General features: G+C 35.8%; 1 protein-coding gene across 1 annotated transcript in view; it reads left to right on the top strand.

Moving 5' to 3' along the window:
- RARB (retinoic acid receptor beta) overlaps positions 1-27,198 on the top strand; it is a 708,755-nt gene that overhangs the window by 132,596 nt on the left and 548,961 nt on the right. The gene's annotated exons all lie outside the window — the stretch shown is intronic.

The raw sequence follows: 27,198 nt of genomic DNA, 5'->3' as shown, positions 1-27,198 counted from the left end.
CTGGAAAGGCTTTCGGAAAAAAATCATCCTAAAGCACAGATCGACGCTGCAATGAGATTTATTATGCGTCCAAAAGCAAATGACGACACTTAAAAACTAATGATATTTTGGAATAGTGAAACATAGCGGGCATATGGCAGAAAAGAGTTTGTGTTTCTAAAAGGCACCTTATAGACCTAAAGTGTTAACGAAGCGTTCTGTGCAGTCTTATAATATTAGTCTACCTTTCTTCTGGATGGCGATTCCATTAGTTTCTGTTTGCCAAAGGTGGCAGTTGGGAAAGGTGGCTGCTTATTAATGAGTTGTCGTTTTCCTCATAAAGCACAGTAATGGACTGGATCAGGTTCATTCCAGCTACACGATACTTTCCTTCTTTGTTACTGGTCTGAACAGGAGTTGAACTGCTTTGTTAAACTTGGGGCTAGAACAAAGGGATTATTTCATGGAATACTTATATATCACAGCTAGACTTCAATGATTAAAAAAAAAAAAAGAAAGAAACGGAATTGAATCCTGTTCTAACTTAAGCTAACCAAAGGCACATTTCCTTCTTATCCCCTACGTAGGGCTCCTCCCCTCTCCTGCGCCTCATAAAATAAACAAACAAACAGAAAAGGGAAAAGGAAAAGCCAGGACTCTATCTGAGGTCCAAGCCTGGGCTCTATACTCCCCAGCCATCCAATTTCCTTTCTTGTTTGCTCCTCTGAGTTTGAATAAATAGTGCTTTGTTGTTGTTGTTGTATTCTTTGTCAACAGAAAGGAGCGGGCAGAAATCTGCGCTGTTCCAGCTGTATGTTCAGTGGGCTATAGGTAGAAATGGAAGACAACTTTGGCAAATGATGTTTGCACTGAATTTTGAGATCCTAAGACATCTAATGGTGTGCCATATGTTAGCATAGGACTTGCGTCTGGAAATCTGTGAGCATTCTCATTTGGCCCAGGAAAATGAGGGAATCTTGTTGAGATAAAACATTGGAGTGTTTGTTTGCCACTTTCCTGCCTTATTACTGTAATATGACACAATCAAAACTGAATTGTAAAAACATGGCCTGCTGTCTGCTAACTCGACACGTCTCAGTTGGTGGAGCGATGAGAGTTGTATTAACATTGTTTCTTGCCCATTCCTATTTTAGCCAGTGACGAGCTTGCTCGGGAGAGATGAATTTAGTTTTGTGACACAGCAGGAGAATATTAAATTGAAAAAATTAATCTTACGGGATTCTGAGACTGTTCTGGAGTCTCACTACCACAATGCTTGCTATAGAAGGGAATTCCCCCCAAAAAGGGTCTGCTTTCTGACTTACCTACCGAGGCTTTAAAATCACACGTTCATTTTGGGAGGTGGAAGGGAGGGATGTGCTAAGGTTTATGGAAGTACTCTTAGCCACCAGGTGGTCCCCTGCCGTGATCAGAATACTTCTTTCATTGTTGGGGTTTATAGCACCCCATCCCACCCTAATCCTGATCTGTTATTATAGTTGTTTAGTCATTTTTTTTTCAGTTCTTGGTAATCTCATTTGGGTTTTTCTTGGCAGAGATACTGGAGTGATTCTCCAGCTCACTTTACAGATGAGGAAACTGAGGAACATAAAGTTAAGGGACTTGCCAAGGATCACAACATCCAAGACCAGACATGATAAAAACACATGTTTTGGAAAACATTGACACACATACTGCCCCAGCAGTTAAACATTGCTGCATCCTAGATGTGCCCCCTCCTCCCTCTACTCTCTCCTCCCAGTGGGACGAGAAGGGGCCACAGTAGAGCAGCCAGGTGTTTTCTCTGCTGTGGATTTGGGCTAGGGAATTGTTGTTATTGTTACAATCAAATAGGAGTAAAGGATCCCTTTTATTTCTTAGATTCAGGAGCTCCATTCAAAGTTTCTTCCAAAGCTTCTTCTTCCAGGAGGCCTTTCCTGCTTCCCTGTCACTAATTGATACAAACTTTGGCTGTATCTTATATTATTCATCATCAGTCCAAGAAACATCCTTAATCTCTTTAGTCCTCAGTTTCCTTAGGTGTAAAATCATGGCCCAAGTGACATTGAGAGTTTCCTCCAGCTCTAACTCTACGGTCCTCCGTGGCCATTCCTTCCACTCTTCAGAAGCGCACAAGGTCACTGAGAGTAGGGGCCAAATGCCTGACACATGCTGACATTTAATAAAACCTTGTTGAATTGAAATGTTGAATGAAATTGAATTGAGTGCAATTGATTTGCTGATCTTTATCAGCTGGACTTTCAACTTGTACCTAGGAATGTCCATTTTGATAAAATGATTTTATGCCTCCTCAGAATTGCTGATTTATAAGAGATAATGAAGTTAATACCAATGGTGAAATGGAAAGAACAATGGCCTGTTAATAAGAAAAATGGGTTTTAGTCTCTAGTTGGTGACTTGTTGTAAAATCTTGTACTTAACCTTATGGCTCTGTTTCCTCATCTGTAAAATGGGGAGATTGAACCATCTTCTAAAATCCTATTAATCTTTAAACCTATGCCCTTAGGACTTTTAGAGTCTTTGCACAGAAAGTTAACTAGCTTAACTTTCTCTCTTTTACTCTCTCCTTTACCTTCTGGCATAAAGATCGATGAATAAGAAGGCCAAAAGAAGAAGAAGGAAAGAAAAAGTCAGCATAGATAATCCGAAAACTACACATTAAATCAGCCCCAGAATAATAAAGAATTAACCATAATTACCATGACATGTGCTGTTAAAGCCAGACAGAAAAATATGATTTTTGGCATTAAGAAAATTATTAATTATAGCCCAGTACCATTCTTCCTTGGGATTAGTACAGATAACTATAAATTACATTAATGAAGTGGTTTTATATCATTTCCTCTCCTTTTTTATGATTTATATAGTCACAATACTGACCTGTAATTAAGTGTACTAGAGAATAGCCCCCAGCTAATTAAACATTGTATAGTGTGGAGGGTGTGTCCTGCCAAAATTCCAAAGAAAAGGGCACTTTTTGGATCAAATAACTGTAAAGAGCTTTAAAAAGGCTAGAAAAAAGCATTTCTAACATTGTGAAAGCTGCTCAGTGAATCAAAATTAATCTCCTCTCAGAACCTTTGACTGCTCTCACCATTGTCTCTAAGAGAATTTAATTACAGAATATGATTGCATGGGAGAAACTTGTTAAGAGACAAATTCTAGTTTCTTCTAGCTGAAGAAAGCAAAGATAAGCATGAGTGATAGAAGCCCAAAGGAAATGTCTCACTTTCCTTCCTGAGGATAACAAGGACCCACTGGCTAATCATTCTTTGGCAGATACTCCTCATCTAATGTCACTGCCAGTTGACATAGTGTCAACATGTCCCCCAGATTGCTCTAGCCAATCCAATCCCTAGTTCCACCCATCTGCCAAGGCTAGGCTGAAAGCTCTTTTCCATGGTTAATGCATTTGTGTGCCAGGGAACGTGAGATACTATTGCCAGACACTCCCAGAGCCCCTAGTAGCTCTATCTTGGAGCCATCTTTTTGGAGATCCCTGACCAAAAAGGCAGGAAAAAGCAGGATTGGGCAAATTCAAAGAGATGGGGTAGGGGAAGGTTTTATATCACCGAGTACCTTTTGTAGTGAGACCTCTAGAACTCCCATTGGAGGGGAAATGATACAATAAAGTAGAAAGTGAGCTAAATTTGGAGTCAGAGGATCCAGGTCCAAATTCTGACTCTGCCACTTCCTACCTTTGAAATTTGGGCCCATCATTTCTCTTCTGTGGGTCTCACTTTTTTCACCTGCCAAAAATAGAATATTGGGATAAGTAACCTTCAAGTTTCCTTCCTATTCATAGATGTGTGATCCCATGATCAACCAGGTGATGGAAAGTTCATTCATGACTTCTAAATGGGAGACACAGAATAATCAATGTGCCTCTCTGGCCAGTGAGGTAGTGTATATCAAATTCTTAATAAGCAATATATAAATGGTAGTTATTATAATTGTTATTATTGTCATTACAATTCATTAAAAATCATTCCTCTCATCTTGTTCGATGAAGTTCAGTCAACAGTGATCTTAGCACAAGTTATTTTGTGGCTCCAATTCTTTAATATTTTGTGGACTATTGCACAAGTGAATAAAATACTATTGTGTTTAAATGCCTCAAGGCATAAGGCCTTTACAACCTTATGAAAGTCATTATCAGAATGGTTCCAACAACAAACAGGCTGATATTTATGATATTATGACATATGATCAATAGGATGAACATGTCCATGTTCCCACATAATTTTGATCTCCTCTGCTACATCTCTACATTCTGAAAGTTTTTGAATCCTTGCAGCTTGGAGATTATTTGTCATTAAATGTAATTTTCCAAAAATTGTTGGTTAACTTTTTAATACATTAATATTGTTTTCTGGTCATTGTGGGAAATAGTTCTGGTCCAGTTCCACGACATTTTATTGATTGGGTTCTCCAAGATATTTTGAAGTTAATGTTGGTAGTCTGTCTTCTGTAAGTCTATGAGAGATCCTGAATTTAATTCAACCTCCCATGTTATGTCTTATTAGGTTTTTTGGGAGGTGCCAAATTTTTATATCCTTCAGTAATGAATAATAGTTTCTACCATTTCATTGCATAATTTACATTGATACTTATGTTTTGGTTTCTTAACGATAACTTTTCTGTAGCTTTTTTATGGTCATGACCAGAACCTGAACTTTTATCATAAATTCTTCCTTTTCAACAAATCTATATAACTCAGTTTGACATTTCTCTACTGGAATATTGTTACTTGAGTTCACTCGGGTGTCTCCTCGGAGAGCCTTTGGAGTCTCTTCTTGGATTTTAGCCATTTGGTGAATTTCATATGTGGATAAGCCACTTTCAGATGATTCCAATAAGTTTAATGATATGTACCTGTTATGAGTTTTAACTCTTGCTCCAGAAAGTGAATTCTACTTGTTCTAAAAATTATTATGTAGGCTTTTGACCTATAAATCTGAGTGCTCTGAGATTGTGTATCAATTCTCAAGGAAAATCTCCATCTTTTTGCAGTTATCTTTGCATTTCATGATTATATGATTTTTTTTATTAGTCCCTGCTAAAATACCGTCTTCTACAAGAAACCTTAATGATCTCTCTTCAGTTTAGGACATTCCTTCTGTTAATTATTTACAATTTGCCCTTTATAAAGTTTGTGTGTATATAGTTATTTGCAGGTTATCTTTCCATTAAACTGTGAGTTCCTTAAGGACAGGAACTCATTTACGTTGCTTTGTATCCCAACAAAGCACTGTGCCTAATTTGAGATAAATCACTGTCTTGCTGTTGTTATTCCTTTATGTCGTGTTCTATAAACTTGTGCATGAATTGATAAAATATCTGGGTTTTGTACTTGAATAAATGTCTAAGGTGTAGGATAAACAGTCTCCTGTAGATTTAATGAAAGTATCCTTAGAACAGTTCCTGTGGCAGAAAGGGCAAGAGAAATGGCTGAAATTTTTCCCTGTTTCCATGTGATTTTGTCTCCTCAGCTTGCTGTTTGATATAACTTGAAGATTTTGAGTGTTGGGGATGACAGTATTTGTCAAAACATAGCTAAGTTTTTATAAATCAGTGGTAGGTTTGAGTAAATGTGGGCAAGAGCTCGGTCTGTGATAATGATTTGATTTCAGGACAATTTCTTGGTTGAGTTCTTTAGGATAACTTTGAGGTCTGTATTTACAGAATTGATCTGTCCGTCCATGAAAGTGAGCTTCTGGTCTAGAATTGTAACTACCAGGTCTTATCTGGCTAGGTATTTGGTAGGAGTTAAAATTTTACAATCTATGGTAGTAAGATACACTACCTTCATAGCTTCCTTGAATAATCTACATTGTTCTTCAACTCCTTAAGAGAATCCCTTTCATAGCTGCTGATGACAAAGATTTCATCCTGTATTACTATCATTTATGCAAAATGATAGTTTTTATACAAAAATAAATTTGCATAATTCAGCCACTTATTCCATATTTCTTTGTTAATATGCTGCTGTGGACTGAGTTCATTTGATGGTCATCACCCCTACAGGATCTTTTAACTCCATTCCCCTTCTCTTCCTCCTCAGTAGCATAATTAAGAGCAGCCAGGTACATTGAAGGTCATCGAGCTTAATCCTTTCATTTTACTTATGAGGAAATGGAAGGTGGGCAAAGCTATGGCCATAAATTAAAAACTGGAAAAGATCTCTAAGGCCAGCCTTCTCATTCTAGATTTGAAAAATCTGAGCCTTGAAAGGCTGAATTTTCAGTGGCTATTCGAGTCTTTTAATTTCCACTCCAGTGGTTTTTTGCTTTCACCCTATCAGTAGTTTTCAACTGGTAAGCAAAGGTAGGAGGGTACACAAGGATTCTTCAAGGGGTCCATGAAGCCATAAATAACCAAATTCATTTCTTGTACCTGATAAATAATGTATCACTCATATGCATGCTATTTTTCAAATGTATATAGATGCTATTATGATTAATAAAATACAAATTCATTTAAAAGCTTTACTGAATTTATGGTAGCTTTTTGCCATCGTGCATTTTCTCCACCATTGGATGATATAATACAACTGCTGACATGTGGAGGGGTTGGGGGGAGTCCATGGTTTGAAGTACTGAGATTACATTTCCTCCTCTACTGCAGAGGCACAGAATGTAGGCTTCTCATTAGAGTCAATAGTACCAGCTTCATTTTGAAGGCAAGTAATTACGAGATAGTGGATAAAGTCATATTCCTTTTCTGTGAGATGATGCCATAAAAACTGAAGGGATCTAAGCTTGCTGTAACAGATTCTTTGTAATCAGTCTTAGAATGCTAAGCTTTTTCCAGGTTCATCTTTGGTACCGCCTCCTATGCTAGAAAGAACCTTAGCAGATTTTAATTTTTAAATGATTTATTGTCGCTTTAATATTAAACCTCCACTAAAGAATTGCTTTTTTAATTGAGCAAAAATATCTTGATGAAAACCAATGGTGAGGGAATGCAAAGTTACATTTTATACATTAAAATCAATTTAAAGATGATCACAAGTATTACTAATAACAGTAGCCAGCATTTGAATAGTGCTTTTTAAGACAGCTTTGCACATAGATGATCTGATTTGATTTGATTTTTATAAAACCCCATTATTATCCTTATTTTGCTGAGGAGGAAACAGAGACTGAGAGATATTATAATTGGTCCAATTGAACCTGCATCTTATTGTCTCCAATCCCAGTATGCCATCTGCTGCATTATCTATCTGCCAAGTTTAATAACTTGATTCAATCAATTAACAAGCATTTATTAAATTCCTACTATGTACCAGGAGTTGTGCTAGGTATGGATAGTTATTAATTCATAATAATTCATTAAAAAAAACCTGGTGGCTTATTTAGACTGTCACAGGGAGAGTTCTGTGGAGCAAGGGTCTGTGGAGTAGACTTATAATTGGGGCCTGACAGCAATATAAAACAATGAAAAAAAGATTTGTAGAAGTCAAAAAGTGAAATCATCAAATAAAAAAATAAATAAAACCAAAAAAAAAAAAATCTGGGAGAATCAGGAAAAACATTCCATAGGATGCAACACCTGCAGATGACTTAGAAGAAAGCTCAGGATTCTGAGATTGGATAGGGAAAATGTCACAGTCATAGTAGAATAATTACACTCCTTCAGTTTCTACTTCATCATTTCATTGCATAGGAATATAGGAGTAAGAATGTTCTATATATTCTGATAATTACTAGCCTTCAAAATGCATATTTCTTTTGGAAACCAGGGATACCACATATCACTTTTTTGTGTAGTAAAAGTGTTCTCTACAATAATGTAGCAAACAGTTCTTTTTATTCAGACAAGAATGTAATATGTGTAACAGTGGAAATCTCTCTAAAGACCCTAAGAAAATCACAAAAGCAAGGTATTGATTTGTAATAGTAAAGATGCTTTTGGAGATATTGATACCATCTGGCATCCTCCAGCTGCCATGTTATTAAACACATTTCTTTTCTAGTGATTTTTTAAAAATATATATATATATATATAATTTAGAGGGAAATGTTCTTTCCATCTCCCAGAATAACCAATAATACCATTGTGCAAATCCATGAAGGATCTATGGTTTCATCAGTGCAAGTAATTCCAGTGTAGGAATGAGGAAAACTTCTTCCACCACCTTTAATTTGATTTCTCTGTGACTTAATAGAGAAGTCCTGGGGAGTTACTTGTAGAACAGAGAGACTATGTGATTTGCATAGGGTCACACAGCAATTAAGTTTCAGAAGTAAGAATTAAACCTAAGTCTACTGATTTCTAGCTCAATTTTCAATCCACTGTCCTATAATATCTCTCAATAATGCCAACACGAGAGACAGCTAGTTGGTGCCATGATGCATAGAACACGACCTAGATTCAGGAGTTCAAATCCTGACTCAAACACTTACTATCCCAGTGAGCCAGGACAACTCACTTAACCTGTAATTACCTGGAGCAGGAAAACAGCAAAATATTCCAGGATCTTTGCCAAGAAAACCCCATGAACAGCACGGTCTGCACAGTGGGACACAATTGAACTGAACAACAATAATCATCCTAGAAAAAGAGGAAGACGATTGACCTCTACCTATTTTCTCCTAGATAGGCCCTCTTCTGCTCTCTCCATAAAACACACTCCAGATCGATCATGGGTTCATAGATCTAGACCCAGAAAATACCACAGAGACAATTTGCTCCAGACCTCTTGCTTTACATATGGAAAAGCTGAGGCTTAAAGAATGGAAATGCCTTAGCCAAGCTCACACAGCAAACCTTCAGAAAAAATGCCCTTCTCAGTTTGTATCAATGGGCGCCCCAAATGGGGTCATTTTGAGAGTCCACAGAGTAACCAAAGGCATAGAATGAGATGAACGTCTTATTAATTTTTGTCCCATTTTGGGGCAGGTTTTTCTACATATTAGGTAAGTAATTCTTTTTTGCTTACAATGTGATTAGCCATCAAATCTTTTGGGGGTACATTTTCATTGCCATACTCTTGTTATTGTAGATGGAATTTGCATGCCTAATTCCCTTCTCTTCATATTGAATCCATCCCCCTTTAGGCCTAACGGCATGCTAAAAATGATTCCAAATCTCCGATGCTGATTGTGGGCCATATGTTAGCACTAATTATATAAATGAAACTTGGTGGAAACGTGATATGTGAATCGTTCAGGGCTTCAAGGAATTATCCAAATGAATGCTAGTTTGCTTTAGTGTGGGAAGGAGCCGAGAAGGAGCAAGTGGAGGCTTGGAGCAGATGTTAACAGGTTTGTGCATCTATCCATTGTCTTTTTTGCTTCACTTTCAGGACTACTGACAGAACAAAGTGTCAGAATATTTGAAGGGACTATCTGGTTGAAACATTACAGTCAGCTCCTGCTGATATATAAACATATACTATAGATATGTTATCTATCATATATAGAGATTATATTATATAGTTATGTTATATATTATATGGGTATATGTATGCATATATATAATACAGTATGTTATATATTATATGCCAAGATATATAATATATCATAGATATAGACTATATCATCTAGGTATACAATATACTACAGATAAAGATTATATAGCTATATTATAGCTATATAATATAGATATGTAATATATCATACATATAATCTATATCTATGATATTATATTATAATCTATATTATACAATATATTATGGATATAGATTATACAGGTATATTATAGATATAGGGTGTAGATATAGATTATATGGGCATATATCTTAAAGATATAGATTATATTATATAGGCAGATATATAGATATACTATAAGTATATAATATAGATGTATAATATCATGATATAACCTATATATATGATATTATATTGTTATAATATAATCTATGTTACATAAGTATACAATATATTATATAGATTATACAGATATATTATAGATATAGGATGTAGATGTAGATTGCATTATATGGGCATATATCTTAAAGATATAGATTATATAGATCCTACATACATACACATATATACATATATACACATATGTGGGGTGTGTTGAGTTGGATTCGTTGTCTGAATAGGCTGGGTTGAAATAACACAAAAGGTTGGACATCAGCAACCTTGGAAAACAGAATCCTGGAAGGGAATAGAGAGACCGTGTGACTTTATGGCTGGAGTGATGAGCTTTGGGTCAGATTGTCCATACAGGTCCCTCTTCTCCGAATCCCAGGTGACGGCATCATGCTCTGGGATTGGCGTTGTGATGGGGGGAGTTAAATTTGGGATGGTTCAGTGCAGGTGGTGTAGACAGGGACTGCTGTCCTTGGTGCAGAGAATGGCCAAAGGAGGCTCCCAGTCAAACAAGAGTGGGTTCTGAGCTTGCCCTGGGCCAGGTGCTGGGTTAGATACTGAGCACACAGTCCGACCTTGTCCCCCCAAGCCCAGGGCATGGAATTCAGTGACTTTAGGAACAGGAAATTTAAAGTCCTAAAAGATTACGCAGAGCAGACACTTCACCTGAACCAGATTAAATGTAATGAGGAAATATTTGACATAATAAATAAATCCACAATGAAACACAAATAGCATTACATCCCACAGTTCTCAGCCATGATTTCTGGAAGCAATCTCTGCAAAGATTCGGCCAACTTACATTCTGTTGGAAGTCAACAAGTACAGATATCATCGTACAAATATACATGGCATGATGTAAAATGAAAAATTATTAATTTATACAAGTGTACTTAAATACAAAGTACTTTGTGAATGAATAAAAAACCAACTAAACACTTATGGTGCACTCCATGCTAGGAATACAAATAGAGCTTATATTCTTCTTTCTGATGGTGACCTTTCCTTGCCATTGATCAGTAAGTAGGTGAGAACATTAATGGAGGACTATGGCCCCGATAACTTAATGCTCACACTCCTAGCTATGGAAGACCATAGATAGGCTTCTGGCTCAGCCCGCTGCCCTCAGTCTTCAGTCGACAGCGTGACTGCCAGCCACTATGAGACCTCCAGCCTTGCGTGAAGTCAAGCTCGGTGTATCCTATATGTAGAAATTTCACTCATTTTTTCTCGAATCCCGAGGACCCTGTTGTATGTGGCTTAAGCATATGTATGAAATGGAAGCGCCTGCAGAGCCAGCCATCTGAAGTCTCACTCCAGAGCGTGTGCTGGGTCTCCTTTCTATTTTTTTTTCAAAGTGGAAAATTCATTTCATTAAAAATAAATCACTTGAGGGTGGAAATAACAACATATCCACATCCATTGCCCCTAGAAGCCATGCACTGTAGAGAGCATGTTTATTTCTCTGCTGAATATGTTTTGCAAATATAATTATAAAGCTATTACTAGTAATTTTAATGAAAGGATAATTCACATGATTGAATCTAGGGTATTTCATGTGTGAACAGGATTGTTGCTTCATTATGAGAAGTGGAACACCTGTAAATCATGAATAGTTTTCTTGGTCTAGTCTAAGAAAGCATCAGACTATAAACCTTAGTCTCCTCCTGGATAAAGAAGTACATCATTTATATATATTTATATATGTATATATGTATATGTGTGTATGTATGTGTGTATATATGCACATGTAATGTGTGTATATATATGTATATTATACATACATATATATATATATATATATATATATATTTGCAATTCCCATATCATGAAAAAAGGAGTTCCCAGTTTAAAATATACATTTTGATCTGGGAAAGTTCATAGAGCCTTCTAGTCCAATCGTCAAACTCAAATAGAAGTAGATCCCAGCAAGCTACGTATTGAATAAGAAAACAACGAGTCAACATTATCCATGTAGTAGCTTATTTATTTATTTCATGAAACATTTCTCAATTGCATCTCAATCTGCTTCCCAGTCCTGTCAGAATTTTGTAGCCAGCATCTGAGTTTGAAACCTCTAATCTAGTCCAGCTGCCTCATTTTTAAGATGATGAGCCAGAGTCCACAAAGATAGGTGATGTACCCAAAATGAGAGATAGACATGGTAATTGAGTATCAGAGCTGAGATTTAAAACCAGATTCTCTCCTTCCAAATCCATGTTACCTTATGCCCTTTGTTGTCCAACCATGCATCTTCTAGAATAGGAGGGATGGCCTGGGGGCCACTACGGGAGAGATCATTGACCCTTCTATTAAACAAATTTAAATTGATTTAAATTGATTAAATCAATCAGATGACTCTGACTTTCCTCAGTCATAGGTTTCTATAATTACACCTGGATATTCTCCTGAGATAGAAACTGAATGCCCTTTTCTAGAAGGTATAATCTTGTTTACTGGCTGTGTTGTATAAAAGTGAAGGTAATTTCAGTGTTTTGGAGAAATTATCATTGAAATATAAATCTGGTGACAAAACCAGGAAGTTAATATAGGGGATAAACTGCATTTATATGTATTTCATGATAGGGCATATTGTCAAGGGAAAGTTTCTTGGTGTACATCTACATCAAATTGTCTAACACAAGACTTCTGTTTCTATTTGATGTGCACATGTAGGAATGTGTATCTGTGTGTGTGTGTGTGTGTGTGTGTGTGTGTGTGTGTATTGTGTGTGTGTGTACATGCATGCATCTGGAAAATCATACAGAGAAAATAATGTAGGGACTTAATATTATGCCATCTAAGGATAGCTCAAAGGAATAAGGGGTGTTTAGCCTGGAGAAGAGGAGAGCTGAGTAATTGAAATAATTGCCTTTAATTGTTTGAAGAGTTATATTATGGAAGAACTTAAGACCTCTCTGTTTGACAGTCAAGGCAAGTTAACATTGTCTCATCTATAAAAATGATATTTGACTAATGATCACTAAGGTTTCTTTAAGTTGTACAATTCTACAAAATTCTATAATGGGACTACTTCCAAAATGGAAGGGGATAACTATGTGGTAGATTAAGACATTTTCCATGGAGTGGCAAAAATACTTGCCACAGAACTGCTTTCAGAAATCCAGCCTCATGTTGTAAAACTCCCTGTTGTTAACCAGTCAGATTTAATCACTTAAATCATATAGGTTGATTTTTATTGCAGATCTTTCATTTTCCCCTTTAGGTATTTCATTTTTATCCCGTATTTTCCTTGAAATTAATATAGCCTTTTTATAAACCTGGCGTCTAAATTTTCTATCCTCCAAATGCCTCAAGACACTTTCATTTCTTCATTTAAAACATTACAGCTCTTTCAAAATATCCTATTTGGTATTTAATTTCACCATCTCATATAAAATACATGTTCTTTACATAATTATGTGAAAATGGGCTTGCAATTGTCCCTGGAGACCTATATGATGGTCACATTATAGGAATCTAAGTAATAATAATCTCCTGTTTACATGAGATCTTATTTTCATGTTGGTTTTTTTCATATTTTGCTATATCCAGTCCAAGTCTTCAATCAGAAATATCAGTTTATTCTTCTCTTTGAAGAACATTTGCAATCTCAGAGAAATTCTAGCCACATGTGACATTTCATAAATATATGCAGTGAACTGGGAATCTACATATTTTAGCCTTATGTACCAGCAATCAAGCTTGAGAATCCCTTTGCATGGTATTCCATAGTCCAGGATACAAGAAGAAGGAAGGAAGGAAGAAAGGAAGGAAGGAAGGAAGGAAGAATGGATATGATGGAATAAAAGAGTACCAAAGAAGGAGGAAGACAGAAAAAGAAGGTTCATCTTCTATACAATGCAAATAACTCTGGTTAAATTTGTTCATTGAGTAATGGAATGAGAGTTCACTGATTAAGTTCTGGCAAGTGTAGAGCAGATGAGGCTTCAGCCCCTGGTGTAAACATTTAGCATGGGTAATGACCACTCTTGGAATCCTTCAGACTGATGGAAACACCTGAGCTTATTTAAACTATGAAGAGATAAGAAATGACTTTATCTCAGTATTGGCCATATATCAAGGGCTCATTCTTGCCCTGCTCCCTTCCATTGTCCAAGAAAACTGTCACCTTCCTTCAAAACGCTGAAGACATGTTTAATGCTACTCATCCTAACACATTTTGTACTATTCTCTTGGCACCAATATTACTAGTTGCAGTTCTGGGCACCAATACTGATGCCATAGGTTGTCTCCCTGAAATCAATCAAACTATCAACAAGCATTTATATATTCTGTGCCTACAAATCAGAACCATGGAAATCATCTTACAAGCCACTTGAGCATGTGATATAAGAGTTTGGGGCATGTGCTATACTCACATTGGTTCTGGATGTCTCATTGTATTTACTTCCATTTGTCCAATTCTAGTTTTTAGTGAATTATTTTCTTCAGTTAGCTTTTTGTTTTACCTCCTTTTGAATTTGTCCAATTGAACTTTAAAAGGAGTCATTTTGTTCATTGAAGTTTTCTCCCATTTCACCAATTCTGTTTTTCTAGGAGTTGTTTTCTTTTCCATTTCATCAAATCTATTTTTAAGAAGTGTTTTTTTTCCCTTCAGTATATTCTTTTCCATTTCACTAATTGTATTTTTAAGGAGTTATTTTCTTCAGAAAATTTCTGTGTTTCCTTTTCCAAATTCTCCTGCAAAGCTCTCATTTCCTTTTTCCATTTTTCTTCTTTCTTTTAAGATCCTTTTAAAATTCTTCTAAGAGAGCCCCTTTTATTGGAGATCAGTTCATATCCTCCTTTGGGGCTTCATCTGGAGGTGTTTTGCCTTTAGTATCCGTAGGATTTGGATTCTGCTCTTTATCTATCTATAGTCAGAGCTATATTTGCTTTTTTCCCCTCATTTTTAAAGTTTGAGGACTGCTCCTAGAGCACAGGGGAGATTGCCCTGAGCTTCCTCTATGGGGCAATAGGAGCTTCTCACTGCCCTGAGACCAATGGTGCTACAGGCTTTTCCACCTGCACCAGGTGGACCTGGTCAAGTTGTGCTGGGGAGCCTTCTGAAGTTGCCCTGGAGGTCGCTGATCCATAGGCTTGGCCAAGTCCTGTGTGCTGTGCTGGAGTCTGGAGGCTTGCTATTTGCCTTCTATAGTTGTGGGGAATGTCTCACAGCTGGTCTGCTGATCCACTGGCCTCTGAACCAGGATGGAGTAGCCAATGCTGCTGCATTTTGGCTAAGAGCCTCTCGAGAGATTCCCAACCCAGGCTCTCTCTGTACCCAGCTGGCCTGTGTTGGCATTGGGCTAGCTCTCCTCCTCCCCAGCCCACTTGAGGCAGGTCTCCCCTGAAGTCCTTCCAAAAGACCTTCTGGAAATTTATTACATTCCAAATATATGTGGCTTCTGTCACTTTAAAACCCATTCAGAGGCTTCATCTGGTGTTGACTCTGAGGGAAGACAGCAAGAGCTCAGGCAAAGTTCTGTCTCTTCTCTGCCATCTTGGCTCCTCCCCACATTGGTTCTTACTAATAAGAACTGGAGGTGTGGCAGCCCTCTTTGTAGTGGCTAGAAGGTGGAAACTGAGTGGATGCCCATCAGTTAGAGAATGGCTAAATAAATTGTGGCATTATCTGGAATATTATTGTTCTGTAAGATATGAGCAGCAGGATGATTTCAGAGAGACTGGAGAGACTTAAAAGAACTGATGCTGAATGAAATGAGCACAATTAGATTATAATCATAAATGGCAACAACAAGATTATATGATCGATTCTGATGGACATGGCTCTCTTCAACAATGAGATAATTCAAACCAGCTCCAATTGTTCAGTAATGAAGAGAGCCATCTACACCCAGAGAGAGGACTGTGGGAACTGAATGTGGGCCACAACATACCATTTTCACTCTTTCTGTTTTGTTTGTTTGCTTTTTATTTTCTTTCTCATTTTTTCAGTTTGATTTGATTTTTTTTTTATGTAGCAAGATAATTGTATAAATATGTATGCATATATTGGATTCAACATATTTTTACCATGTTTAATGTATATTGGATTACTTGCCAACTAGGGGAAGGTTGGGGAGAAGGGGGGAACATTGGAACACAAGATTTTGCAAGGGTTAATGTTGAAAAATTATCCATGCATATTTTTTGAAAATAAAAAAGTTTTAATTAAAAAAAAAGAATGATTAGCAACTTTTTGTGGTAACAAAAAATTGGAATATGGGTATATGCTCATCACTTGGGGAATGACTGAACAAGTTGTGGTAGATGAAGGTAATGGAATATTATTGTTCTATAAAAAGCATGAGCAAGCTGATTATAGAAAGTCCTGGAAAGAGTTACATGAACTGACACTGAGCAAAACAAGCAGAACCAGTTATACAGTGTACACAGTAATAGCAAAAATGTGTGATGATCAACTATGAAAGGCTAGGTTCTTCTCAGAAGTTCAGTGATCCAATGCAATCTCGATAGACTTTGGACCGAAAATACCATCTACATCCAGAAAAAGAATTAAGGAAATTGAATGTAAATCAACACATGCTGTGTTCACTTCTTTTGTGTTGTTGTTGTTGTTTTAATCTCCCCCATGGTTTTGCCCTTTTGCTCTGATTTTTCTTTCCCAATGTGATTCATGTGTTAAAATAGTATAAATTTACTATTATGTTAAAAATAAATAAATTTACTAGAAAAAAAGAGAATTTTGAGAAAGCTGATTTCAGAAAAGCCTGGAAAAACTTATGTGAACTGATACTAAGTGAAGTGAACAGGAACAAGAGAACATTGTAGACAGCAACTGCAACATTATGTGATGATCAACTGTGATAGAATTAGCCCTTCTCAGCAATACAGTGATTGGATACAATTCCAATAGACTTGTGAATGAGAATACTATTCATATCCAGGGAGAGAACTATGGAGACTGAAAGAGGATCAAAGCAAAGCATCAAAGAAATGAAAGCATTTTCATCTTTATTATTTGCTTATTTGTGTTTTCATTCTCTTTTTTCCTTTTTCTTCTGATATTTCTTTCACAACATGACAACTATGGAAATAAGTTTAAAATGATTGTACACGTATAACCCTCTTCAAATTGCTTGGTCTCTTGGGGAGGGGGACATAAAATAGGGAGGAAAAAATTTTGGAACTCAAAAATCTTACAAAAAATATTGAAGACTATATATATAATTGGAGAAATAAAATATTATTGAGGGAACAAAGAACTGTATGTTATTAATAAATATTTGTCTAATTCTAATACACTTGGGATAGAAAATGCCATCTACATCCAAAGAGAGAACTATGGAGGCTGAATGTGGATCAAAACATATTTTTTTTCGTAATTTTTTCTTTGGAGAATTGTTGTTTATTTGCCTTTTTTTCTCATTTTATTCACTCTTGATCTGATTTTTTCTTGTGCAGCATGACAAATATGAAAATATTATAAGAACTGCACATGTTTAACTTATATCATATTGCTTCCCTTGGGAAGCAGGAAGGGAGGAGATGGAGACAAATTTGGAACACAAGGTTTCTCAAAGGTGAATACTGAAAATTATCTTTGCATGTATTTAGGAAAAGAAACCACTATTAATTTTTTTTAAGTATTTCCCTAGTGAATTGCCCAAATTTCTGAAACATTGAGAAAAGTCTTTTCTTAATGCCTTTCCCTCTAATTGCCTTAGTTTCCTCATCTGTGCATTAGGTTGGATAAGAAACAGCAAACCACTGCAGTCTCTTTTCCAAGAAAATCCCAAATGGTGTCACAGAGTTGGACACAATTGAAACAACTCAAGAATAATGGTCATAGTGAGAAAAGACAACTTCATCTGATCTTTCTTGAATGCACTCTTTCTTGCTCTCTCCCTCTCTCTCTTTTTCTCTCTCTCCCTCTACATCCCTTCTTATCCCTCCTCCTTTTCTTTTATACCATCCCCTCTCTCTCTTTGTTCTCTTCCTGTTCATATAGTTTTCTATCATCCCTTTCCAGATGGCCATTCTCTTAGCCAAACTAAAAGCCAGAAGGAATGCTTTCTGCCTTTTTGTCTCTTGCTCTTCCTGCTGCCTTTCTCCCTGTCTCTTTTTCCATTTCCCCCTCTCTATCCCTCTTAGGTTCAGTTTGCTCATCCCAATGATATTAGCCTCACAGCTCATTTTCCCAAAGTATTGGCTATATTAAAGCATGATGACAGCCATATTGAAAATGGACACATTTCTCCTGGAAAGTTCCTGCCCCACTGAATGATCCTATAACTCATCATGCATGTTGCTTATGAAAAGCATGTTTACTTAGTTTTAATCTTGTTGCAATTGAGTTGGGCGGGCTCTTTGTTTTGCATCCAATTAATGAACTCTGCTTCAATTTAGCACCTTCCAGGAAGGAGCCAGGCAAAAGAGCAAGCCAGGGTTTAAGGGCATAGAGATGAATGCAGATGAAAGGGTTCATAGACAGGATTTCATGAAATTTGAATGTGAAGCAGTATTATGCATCTCTCTCATTTAAATAACCTAAAATGAGTAATTCACTCCCTAGGAGCATTTGATAAAATCCCTGGAAATTTGCCAGAAGGCATAGTGGGAGGAATACATGCATATTCAAAAGGAGGAGGGGAGGGGGAAAACCGGAGAAAATTAGGAAGGGAAGACCTTAAAAGGCAATGTATACCTGTTCCCTTTTCTAACATGAGTGAAAATATCACCCATCAAAATGGTTTTCACATTCTGGTACATCAGTGCACTGGACCTAAGTCTCAAAGCACCAAGCATTTAGGAAGGTGAACAGATTCCTGTCTTGATGGTCAAACTGCCACTACTCAATTCTGTGAACTCCCAGAAATTTGGTTCAGAACATCAAAACACACCGGCACTATGGTAATTGTTGCTATAGAGATAGATAACTAGGTGATAGACCCCTAAATGACAGATAGGTAGATAGGTGATGAATAGATAGTAGATAAATAATCATGTATGTCAGAATAGGTCTTTGTATCCTGTAAATTATGTATCCCCCCCCAAAAGAAATCCTTTCTGTTAAAGTTGAAAATAGAACCATCTTTATAATACACCCACCCCTCTGTGCATTCCTTTGCTCCTCCAAATCTTTCAAAGTGATTATTATGACATCTGTGGCTGTTCCAAGATGCCCCCAGCCTATTACTATTCAACTTCTTGGGTAGACTTTTGTTCTAGTGTGGGTTGAGCAGCAAATAACTAGGAGCTAGGGTAACAGATTAGATGACCCCTTAAAGCTCTTTTTGACCTGAAATTCTCTAGCTCTTGTCTGCTTTTCCTCTATGAAAATCTCCAATGAATTTTTCCATGTTTAAAATTCTTTTAAATATTGACAATTCTTCATTAACTTATAGTCAGAAATCTGGTGGTATGATCAGGATACTAAAAGGGAAGATTACTTCCTTTTTATTTTATTTTCCTATCGCATAGCCATCTTACTCTTCTATTCTGTACTCACATAAGGCTGGTAGAAGGCAAACTTTTGAAAAGGGAAAGGGAAAAGGCATATGGGATGTACTATTGCTTTTGCATCCAATTGCCATTGGGTGGATCATTCATTAATTCAACAAACCATTAATAAGCACTTATTGTGTATAAGAATTAAGCTGGGAGATGTAAAGACACAAAACAACCCAACTACTGTCCTTAAGGACCTTATAATATCGACCACTCTCACCCTGAGATTCCGGTCCTGTGCATTATACATAATTCTGCATCATTCAGAAAGATGGATCTAATCCTTGGGCTTGAAGAGAGTTAGAGAGTCCACCCGTGCAAATGATCTTGCACCACTGGTCTAGGACAACAAAGTACATAAAGTCATGAAAAAGACAGTTACTTTCCCTTTGTATTTATTGTTTGTTCTGTGGGATTTTTTTTAAACAATTTTTTCCCCAAATTATAAGTAAAGAGAATTTTTATCATGATAGTTTTTAATTTTTCAAAACACATGGAAAGATAGTTTTCAGTATTCATACTTGCCAAACCTAGTGTTCCAAATTTTTCTCCTTCCCTCTTCTTCTCCCCCTCCCCTAGACAGCAATAATCCAAAATAGGTTAAACATGTGCAATTCTTCTAAACATATTTCCACATTTATCATGCTGCACAAGAAAAATCAAATCAAAGGGGAAAAACAGAGAAAAACAAGCAAGTAAATAAGAACAAAAAAAGGTGAAAATACGATGTTAGCTATTCAATATCCATAGTCTTTTTTCTGGATGTAGATGGCTATCTCCATCACAAGTCTATTGGAATGAGTTTGAATCGCCTCATTGTCCATCACAGCTAATTATCACATAATCTTGTTGTTGCTATGTACAATGTTCTCTTGGTTCTACTCACTTCACTTAGCATCAATTCATGTAAATCTCTCCAGGTCTTTCTGATATCAGCTTGCTGATATGAATGTAATGGAATCTTGTTCACATATAATATATGTGTGTATACATATATAATATATGTGTGTGTATGCATAAAATATATATTACTGTTCACATCCTTTGACCATTTATTAGTTGGAGAATGGCTTGTATTCTTATAAATTTAAATCAGTTCTCTTTATATTTTAGAAATGAGACCTTTATCAGAGCCTTTGGGTGTAAAAAAAAAAGTTTCCCAGTTTTCTGCTTCGTTTCTAATCTTGGTTACATTGGTTTTATTTGTACAAAAAGCTTTTAATTTAATGTAATCAAAATTATCCATTTTGCATTTCATAATGTACTCCAGTTTTTCTTTGGCCATAAATTCCTTCCTTCTCCAGAGATCTGAAAGGTAGATTATTCTCTATTCTCCTAAATTGCTTATAGAATCACCCTTATGTTTAAATCTTATTTTATTTAAAATTTTTGCATCAATATTTAATAAAGAAATTGATCTATAATTTTCTTTCTCTGTTTTGGTACTTTGGCTGTTTAGATATCAGCACCATATCTGTGTCATAAAAGAATTTGGTAGGATTCCTTCTTCCCCTAATTTTCCAAATAATTTGCATAGTATTGGAATTAATTGTTCTTTAAATGTTTGGTAGAATTCGCTTGTAAATCTATCTGGCCTTGGAGATTTTTTCTTAGGGGATTCAGTAATAGCTTGTTCAATTTCATTTTCTAAAATGGAACTATTTAGTTTATTTCTTCCTCTGTTAATCTGAGCAGTCTATATTTTTAAAGAATTCATCCATTTCACTTAGATTATCATATTTATTGGCATACAGTTGGGCAAAATAGTTCTTAATTACCATTTTAATATCCTGTTCATTGATGTTAAGTTTACCCTTTTCATTTTTTATACTGATAATTTTGATTTTCTTCTTTCCTTTTAATAATTAATTTAATTAAGGTCTTATCTATTTTGTTGTTGTTTTTTTTTTCCCATAAGACCAACTCTTAGTTTTGTTTCTTAGTTTTTTTTTTTTTTACTTTCAATTTTATTCATCTCTCCTTTTATTTTCAGAATTTTAAATTTGGTATTTAATTGAGAGTTTTTAATTTGTTCTTTTTCTAGCTTTTTAAATTATAGGCTCAATTCACAGATCTTCTTTTTCTTTATTTTATTCATGTAAGCACCTAGAGATATAAAATTTCCCCAAGAATTACTTTGGCTGCACTTCATAAATTTGATATGTTGTCTCATTATTGACATTTTCTTGAATGAAATTATCAATTGTTTCTATGATTTGTTGTTTCACCCACTCATTCTTTAGGATTAGATTATTTAGTTTCCAATGAATTTTTGGTCTATTTTTCCACAGGCCTTTATCACAATTGACTTTGATTGCATCATGATCTGAAAAGGATGCATTTACTATATCTGCCTTGATTCATTTGATTGTGAGGTTTTTGTGCCCTGATCAGTTTTTGTGTAGCTTCCATTTGCCACTGAAAAAAGTATATTCCTTTTGGTCTTCATTCAATTTTCTCCAAAGATCTATCATAACTAACTTTGTAAAAAATTCTGGGTTTTTTGGTTTCCTTAGTTTGTTTATTTTGTGGTTTGATTTATCTAGTTTTGACAGAGGGAGGTTAAGATCCCCCAGTGGTATAGCTTTGCTGTCTATTTCTTCTTGCAACTCTCTTAATTTCTCTTCTAGGAATTTGAGTGTTATACTGCTTGCTGCATATGTTTAGTTTTGATATTACTTATTTCTTCTAATTAGATCTATTATTTTGCTTTTGCTTGATCTGAGTTGTGAAACTCCTGCTTTTTTTACTTCAGCTGAATCATAATAGATTTTACTCCAATCTTTTACCTTTAATCTATATGTATCTCCCTGATTTAAATGTGTTTCTTGTAAAAAACATATTGTAGGATTCTGGCTTTCAATCCAGCCTGCTGTTTTATGGGAGAGTTCATCCCATTAACATTTAAAATGACTACTTCTGTATTTTCATTCTATTTTTTTTTTCAAAATTATACTTTTCTCTCCATTTTCGACCTTTCCTTCCTCACCAGTATTTTGCTTTTGACCACCATCTCTCTCAATCTGCCTTCCATTGTTTCAGCTCCTTCCCTTCTTTCTTATTCCTTTCCCCTGCTATTTCTGCCCTCCTTTCTATTGGCCTCTCTCTTGATTTTCCCCCTTTCCCCTTTGAATTCCCTATAAGGTAAGACAAGTTCCTATACCAAACTGAGCATGTATGATATTCCCTCTTTGAGCCAAATCTGTTAAGATTAAGGTTCAATAACGTTCAAACTCTTCCCTTCTTTTGTTCAACTCTAATAAGTCTTTTTTGCCTCTCCATGTGATATAATTTATTCTATTTTACCAATATGGCAGATATGACATGGTGTCTGAAAGTTGTTTTAATTTTCATTTTTCTAATGAATATAAATTTTGGTCTTGTGTTTTTTTTTTTTTACATTTTTACTAGAGTCATAGATAGTATGCTAGTTGAGATTGTAAATGATACAAAACAGAGGAAAGTCTAATTCACTATTGACAGGATTCAAAGCTATCTCAATGATTGAAATGTTGACCCCAAACTAATTAGATGAAATTTATTTAGGATGAATCAAAAATCACCCTCATGAGTTTTAGATGAGAAGATTAGCTAAACAATAATTCATCTGAAAAAGATCTGAGGGTTTTAGTGGAGTGCAAGGTGAATATGAGTTGACTGTGTGTTAGGGTGAGCCAAAAAAAGGCTCATATGAATTTATGCTACATTTAGGGAAGCCTGGTACTCAGTACTAGGCAGATGATAATGCTACTCTATGTTATTATGATGGAAATAACTTTTGGGAGTATTGGATTCAATTATGGGTACCACGTTTTAAGAAGGACATTGATAAACTGGAGAAAAATTTTAATCAGAACAATGAAGGACTGGGAGTTCATGAGTAATGAGGATTGTTTTAGGAATCTAGGAATGTAAGAATTGCATAGGGCTAGAATAATTGTCTTCAAGTATTTGGAATATTGTCACAAAGTATAGAGATCATCTTTTTTGCTTTTTCCAGATGATAGAAATAGTAACAATATTTGAAATTTAAATTTAATGCAAATAAAATTTTCCTAAAAATTAGAGATACCCCAAAAGGACATGGACTTCCTATGGATGTAGTGATTTCCTCTTTAATGGGAATCTTGAAGTCTATTTTAGATGACCACCTTTTGTTTATGATGTATCAGAATTTCTGGCTTAAGTCTGGAGTTTGATGAGGTGGCCTTCAAAGTCTCTTCCAATGCTGAGATTTTGTGATCTAATCTGGCCACTAGAAATGAGGGATTATGTTTTTATGATTCCCTTTGGTAAAATGGAAACAGAAATGGACTGGCAATCAGGAGATCTGAATCTAAATGTTGATGCTGATGTTTTCTATCTTTGTGACCATAGATATGTCACTTAGCTTTTCAGATCCTTAGTTTCCTCATCAATAAAAAAGAGAATAGCAATGTTTCTACTGCTAAATGCACAGGAGATAACGTGTTCTGCAAACCTTAGAGTGAGCAAATATAAGGTTTTTTTGTTTGTGTATTTTTTTATTATAACTTTTTATTGACAGAACACATGATGGGTAAGTTTTACAATATTATCCCTTGCACTCACTTCCGTTCCAATGCAAATATAAGTTTTTATTAAGCCAGTAAATATATTTTAATTTATCTCTAACACCATGGTACAAAATCCATAGTAAGTACTGTGGTAATTTACAAGAGAAATAGAAGACAAAGTCTTAGAGATGCAGAAATTTGCCTTCTAATCAAGGAAGCAGGACAGAAGAATCTGTGCCTTGGATTGGGAATTGAAAAAGCAAGGAGTCATATATTTAAAGTTGGAAGGGAATTTGAAATCTTCTATATCAACCTCATTGTTTTTATAACCAAAAAAATTGAGGGCTAGAACAGGGAAAAACTTGCTCAAAGATACACAGCTAGTTGCATGGTGGAGCCAGCTCTGTATTCTATCTAATTTCTTGATTTTCATCAGTGACTTGTTTGCTTTTTCACTTTATCACAATACAATGATGATAAAAAAAAAGTGCTAGGGAAGTCCTTTTGCAGGTGGTCTGGGATGAGTTTGGGACTTTCCCTCAAAGTGACAAGAAGAGGAGACTGTGAACAGAAAGTGATATGGTCTTGGTAGGATTAGGGCCCCAAGGGTTCGTTGATCTGCTGGAGCTGTCTGTGGTTCTGATACTCATTGCAATGTATTACCTAGACTCCTTCATTTTTGGCCTTTGATGAGCCATGAAGTCTATATTTTAAATAATATCATAAAGTTGAGCTCAACTCAGACAATGGTAGGAGTGCCTGATGCTTAAAATGAGCTTAATAAATGTTTTTTTGATGAGTTGATAGTAAATATGGCTCTTAATATTGGCCTAAAACAAATACATAGTACCCCAGCTCTGAGGATAGAAATCAATCGATTATCAGCACTTATTAAGTACCAACTATATGCTATATTGGAAGAGAGACAGGATGGCATATGGTGGTCCACGGGGTCACAAAGAATCATTACACCTATTAATCAGGACAGATTATGGAGATTTGATGCTCTTTTTTCCAGGGGGACCATCTAATATTATGGGTGGTGCCTCTAGAAACCACAAAACACTATAATTAATTTTCCTCTATTCTCTGATACATTACTAAGGCTGCTTAAAACTTCAAGGCTAAACATTTTTCTTTCTTTCCCTGTTGGATCCTTAATGCAGATGATGACCTATACCAATAGACATTCTTTTATAAAGCTGGGGAGGGAAGCAGCTAGGACTGTTGGCTGACAATAGTGGGAAAAAGAATTTAAGAAATTATAAAACCTGTCAGTCAACTGTGCTGGGAAGGAAGGAATGGCCTTTTTCTCTGTTTCAGGGTCCCCTTAGTGGTAGCAACTAGTTGGCAAAGAGTATGCCCAAATGCACAAAGCAGAGTGGTAATTGGAGTCCCATTTTTGAGGTGTTGTAAGCTTTGCAAAATATTTTCTTCACAAAAATCATATGATGAATCTGGCTTAGATATTATCATTCCCATTCAACAACTAAGGAAATGGAGCTTACCCAAGGTCCCACAGCTAATATGGATCAGAGCTAGTGTTTGAACTCCCATTTCCTTTCTCAATCCAGAATCCATTCCACTCCTGCACATGTCTTGTTAAAATATACTGCCACACTGTGATAACAGAGCCAATACAGATTTATTCAACCTAAGGCTGACCACATGAAGCCAAACAGCAAGTCCACAGCTCAAAGGTGATACTCAGAGTACTTGGGCTCAGCTAGAGAGCTCATATGTGACAGGTACCCAAACCTGTGGGATCAGGCCCTATCTAAATGATTTTTCATTGCTAAAAAAAAAAAAAAAAAAGATATTGTATGTAATCATTAGATAGTGCTGATTGACAAGTTAATTAAATTATTCCTAATAAGATACGAGTATAATTTTCTACTTGGATTAAAGTCAAATACATAACATTCCAGTAGCCCCAACTTCTGGATTGGTTACTTCCTATAGTAATGCAGAACACAACCATGGCTGCTCATTGTACATGGCCCGTTGTTGTACATGATCCTTATCCATGGTCTCCCATAGGTCCGCCAGGAAAGAGTGCTGGCCATGGCTCCCAGCCATACAGCACATTATATAACAGCCCTGATTAACTTTGTTAGATGGAGGAGGTTAATATCTTGTTGTAATCATGCCTGTTGAGACTCTCCCTCTTTAGATGGATTATTCATTCTATCAGCATCATTCCCCCTTTAGTTTAGAGTTTCATTTATTTTAATGATGATTTTGGTTAGTGCTACTGTTGCCTATTTTTTTTTTCAAAGCAGGATGATCATTTTTATTCATTTATATTCCATTTTAAAATAAAGCTTTCCCTAGAAACGTGTGTAGATTCACTGCATTATTAATGCAGATGATTATTAGTGTGTATTAGACACACTGATATAAATGGGCCATGCCACAAGGAGCGGTTCTGTCTGTGGTGATAAGGACAGTGATAGTACATCTTCTGTATCTCAATAAATAACTTATTATATATATATGCATGTATGTGTATATTATATATATATATATATATATATTTAAATTCTATTTTAGCACCAAAGAAAATTGTAGAATAAAATTTTTGTTGTTATTTAGTTGTGCCCAACTCTTTGTGATCTCATTTGGGATTTTCCTGGCAAAGATACTGGAGTGGTTGTCCATTTCCTTTTCCATCTTATATTATAGATGAGGAAACTGAGGCAAACATGTTAAGTGAATCGCTTAGGATTACACAGCTAGTGAATGTCTGGGTCTAGATTTGTGTTGCTCTTGGTCCAGTACTCTCCTCACTACCTTGAAGAATAAAATGCAATTGTTATTTTACTTTTAAATTAGTGGAGTATTTCTGAAGTTGGGTGTTGTCATCATTTCTTATACATGAGTTCAGACCATTTCTTCCATCTGACTTAACTGGTCTTGGAAAAAGTCACTGCCATTTGAAGTTGCTTGGTGATTCATTGTCCATACTTAGGGTCTTGAAGGGCAGCATTTAAGTCCTATCTCAGACACTTAATCACTTGTGTGACTCTGGGTAAATCATTTAACCTCTTCAAATTTCAGTTTCACCATCTGCAAAATGAGAACAAATAATAACACCTCTCACAGGATTATTAACAAAGATCCAAAGGGATAAAACATGTAAAGTGCTTTGCAAGCCTTAAATTGCTATATAAATGTAGTTATTATAATTGTGCATGGAACATATTGCAGAGGATAATGGTGGAATATCTCCAGAGACAGTCCAGGCGATCAATGTCAGGTCAGTGATTCACAGGTAGGTATGTGATCAAGTGAGGATAGCCATGAATCCTTTCCATAAGCTCACAGATTGTGAGATAAAAGGAACTTGAAAGGGTAGCTGG

The sequence above is a fragment of the Antechinus flavipes genome, chromosome 5, assembly GCF_016432865.1.
Source record: "Antechinus flavipes isolate AdamAnt ecotype Samford, QLD, Australia chromosome 5, AdamAnt_v2, whole genome shotgun sequence".
Taxonomy (NCBI): domain Eukaryota; kingdom Metazoa; phylum Chordata; class Mammalia; order Dasyuromorphia; family Dasyuridae; genus Antechinus; species Antechinus flavipes.
The sequence above is the reverse complement of the archived record's forward strand: the minus strand, read 5'-3'. Positions and strand labels throughout refer to the sequence as shown.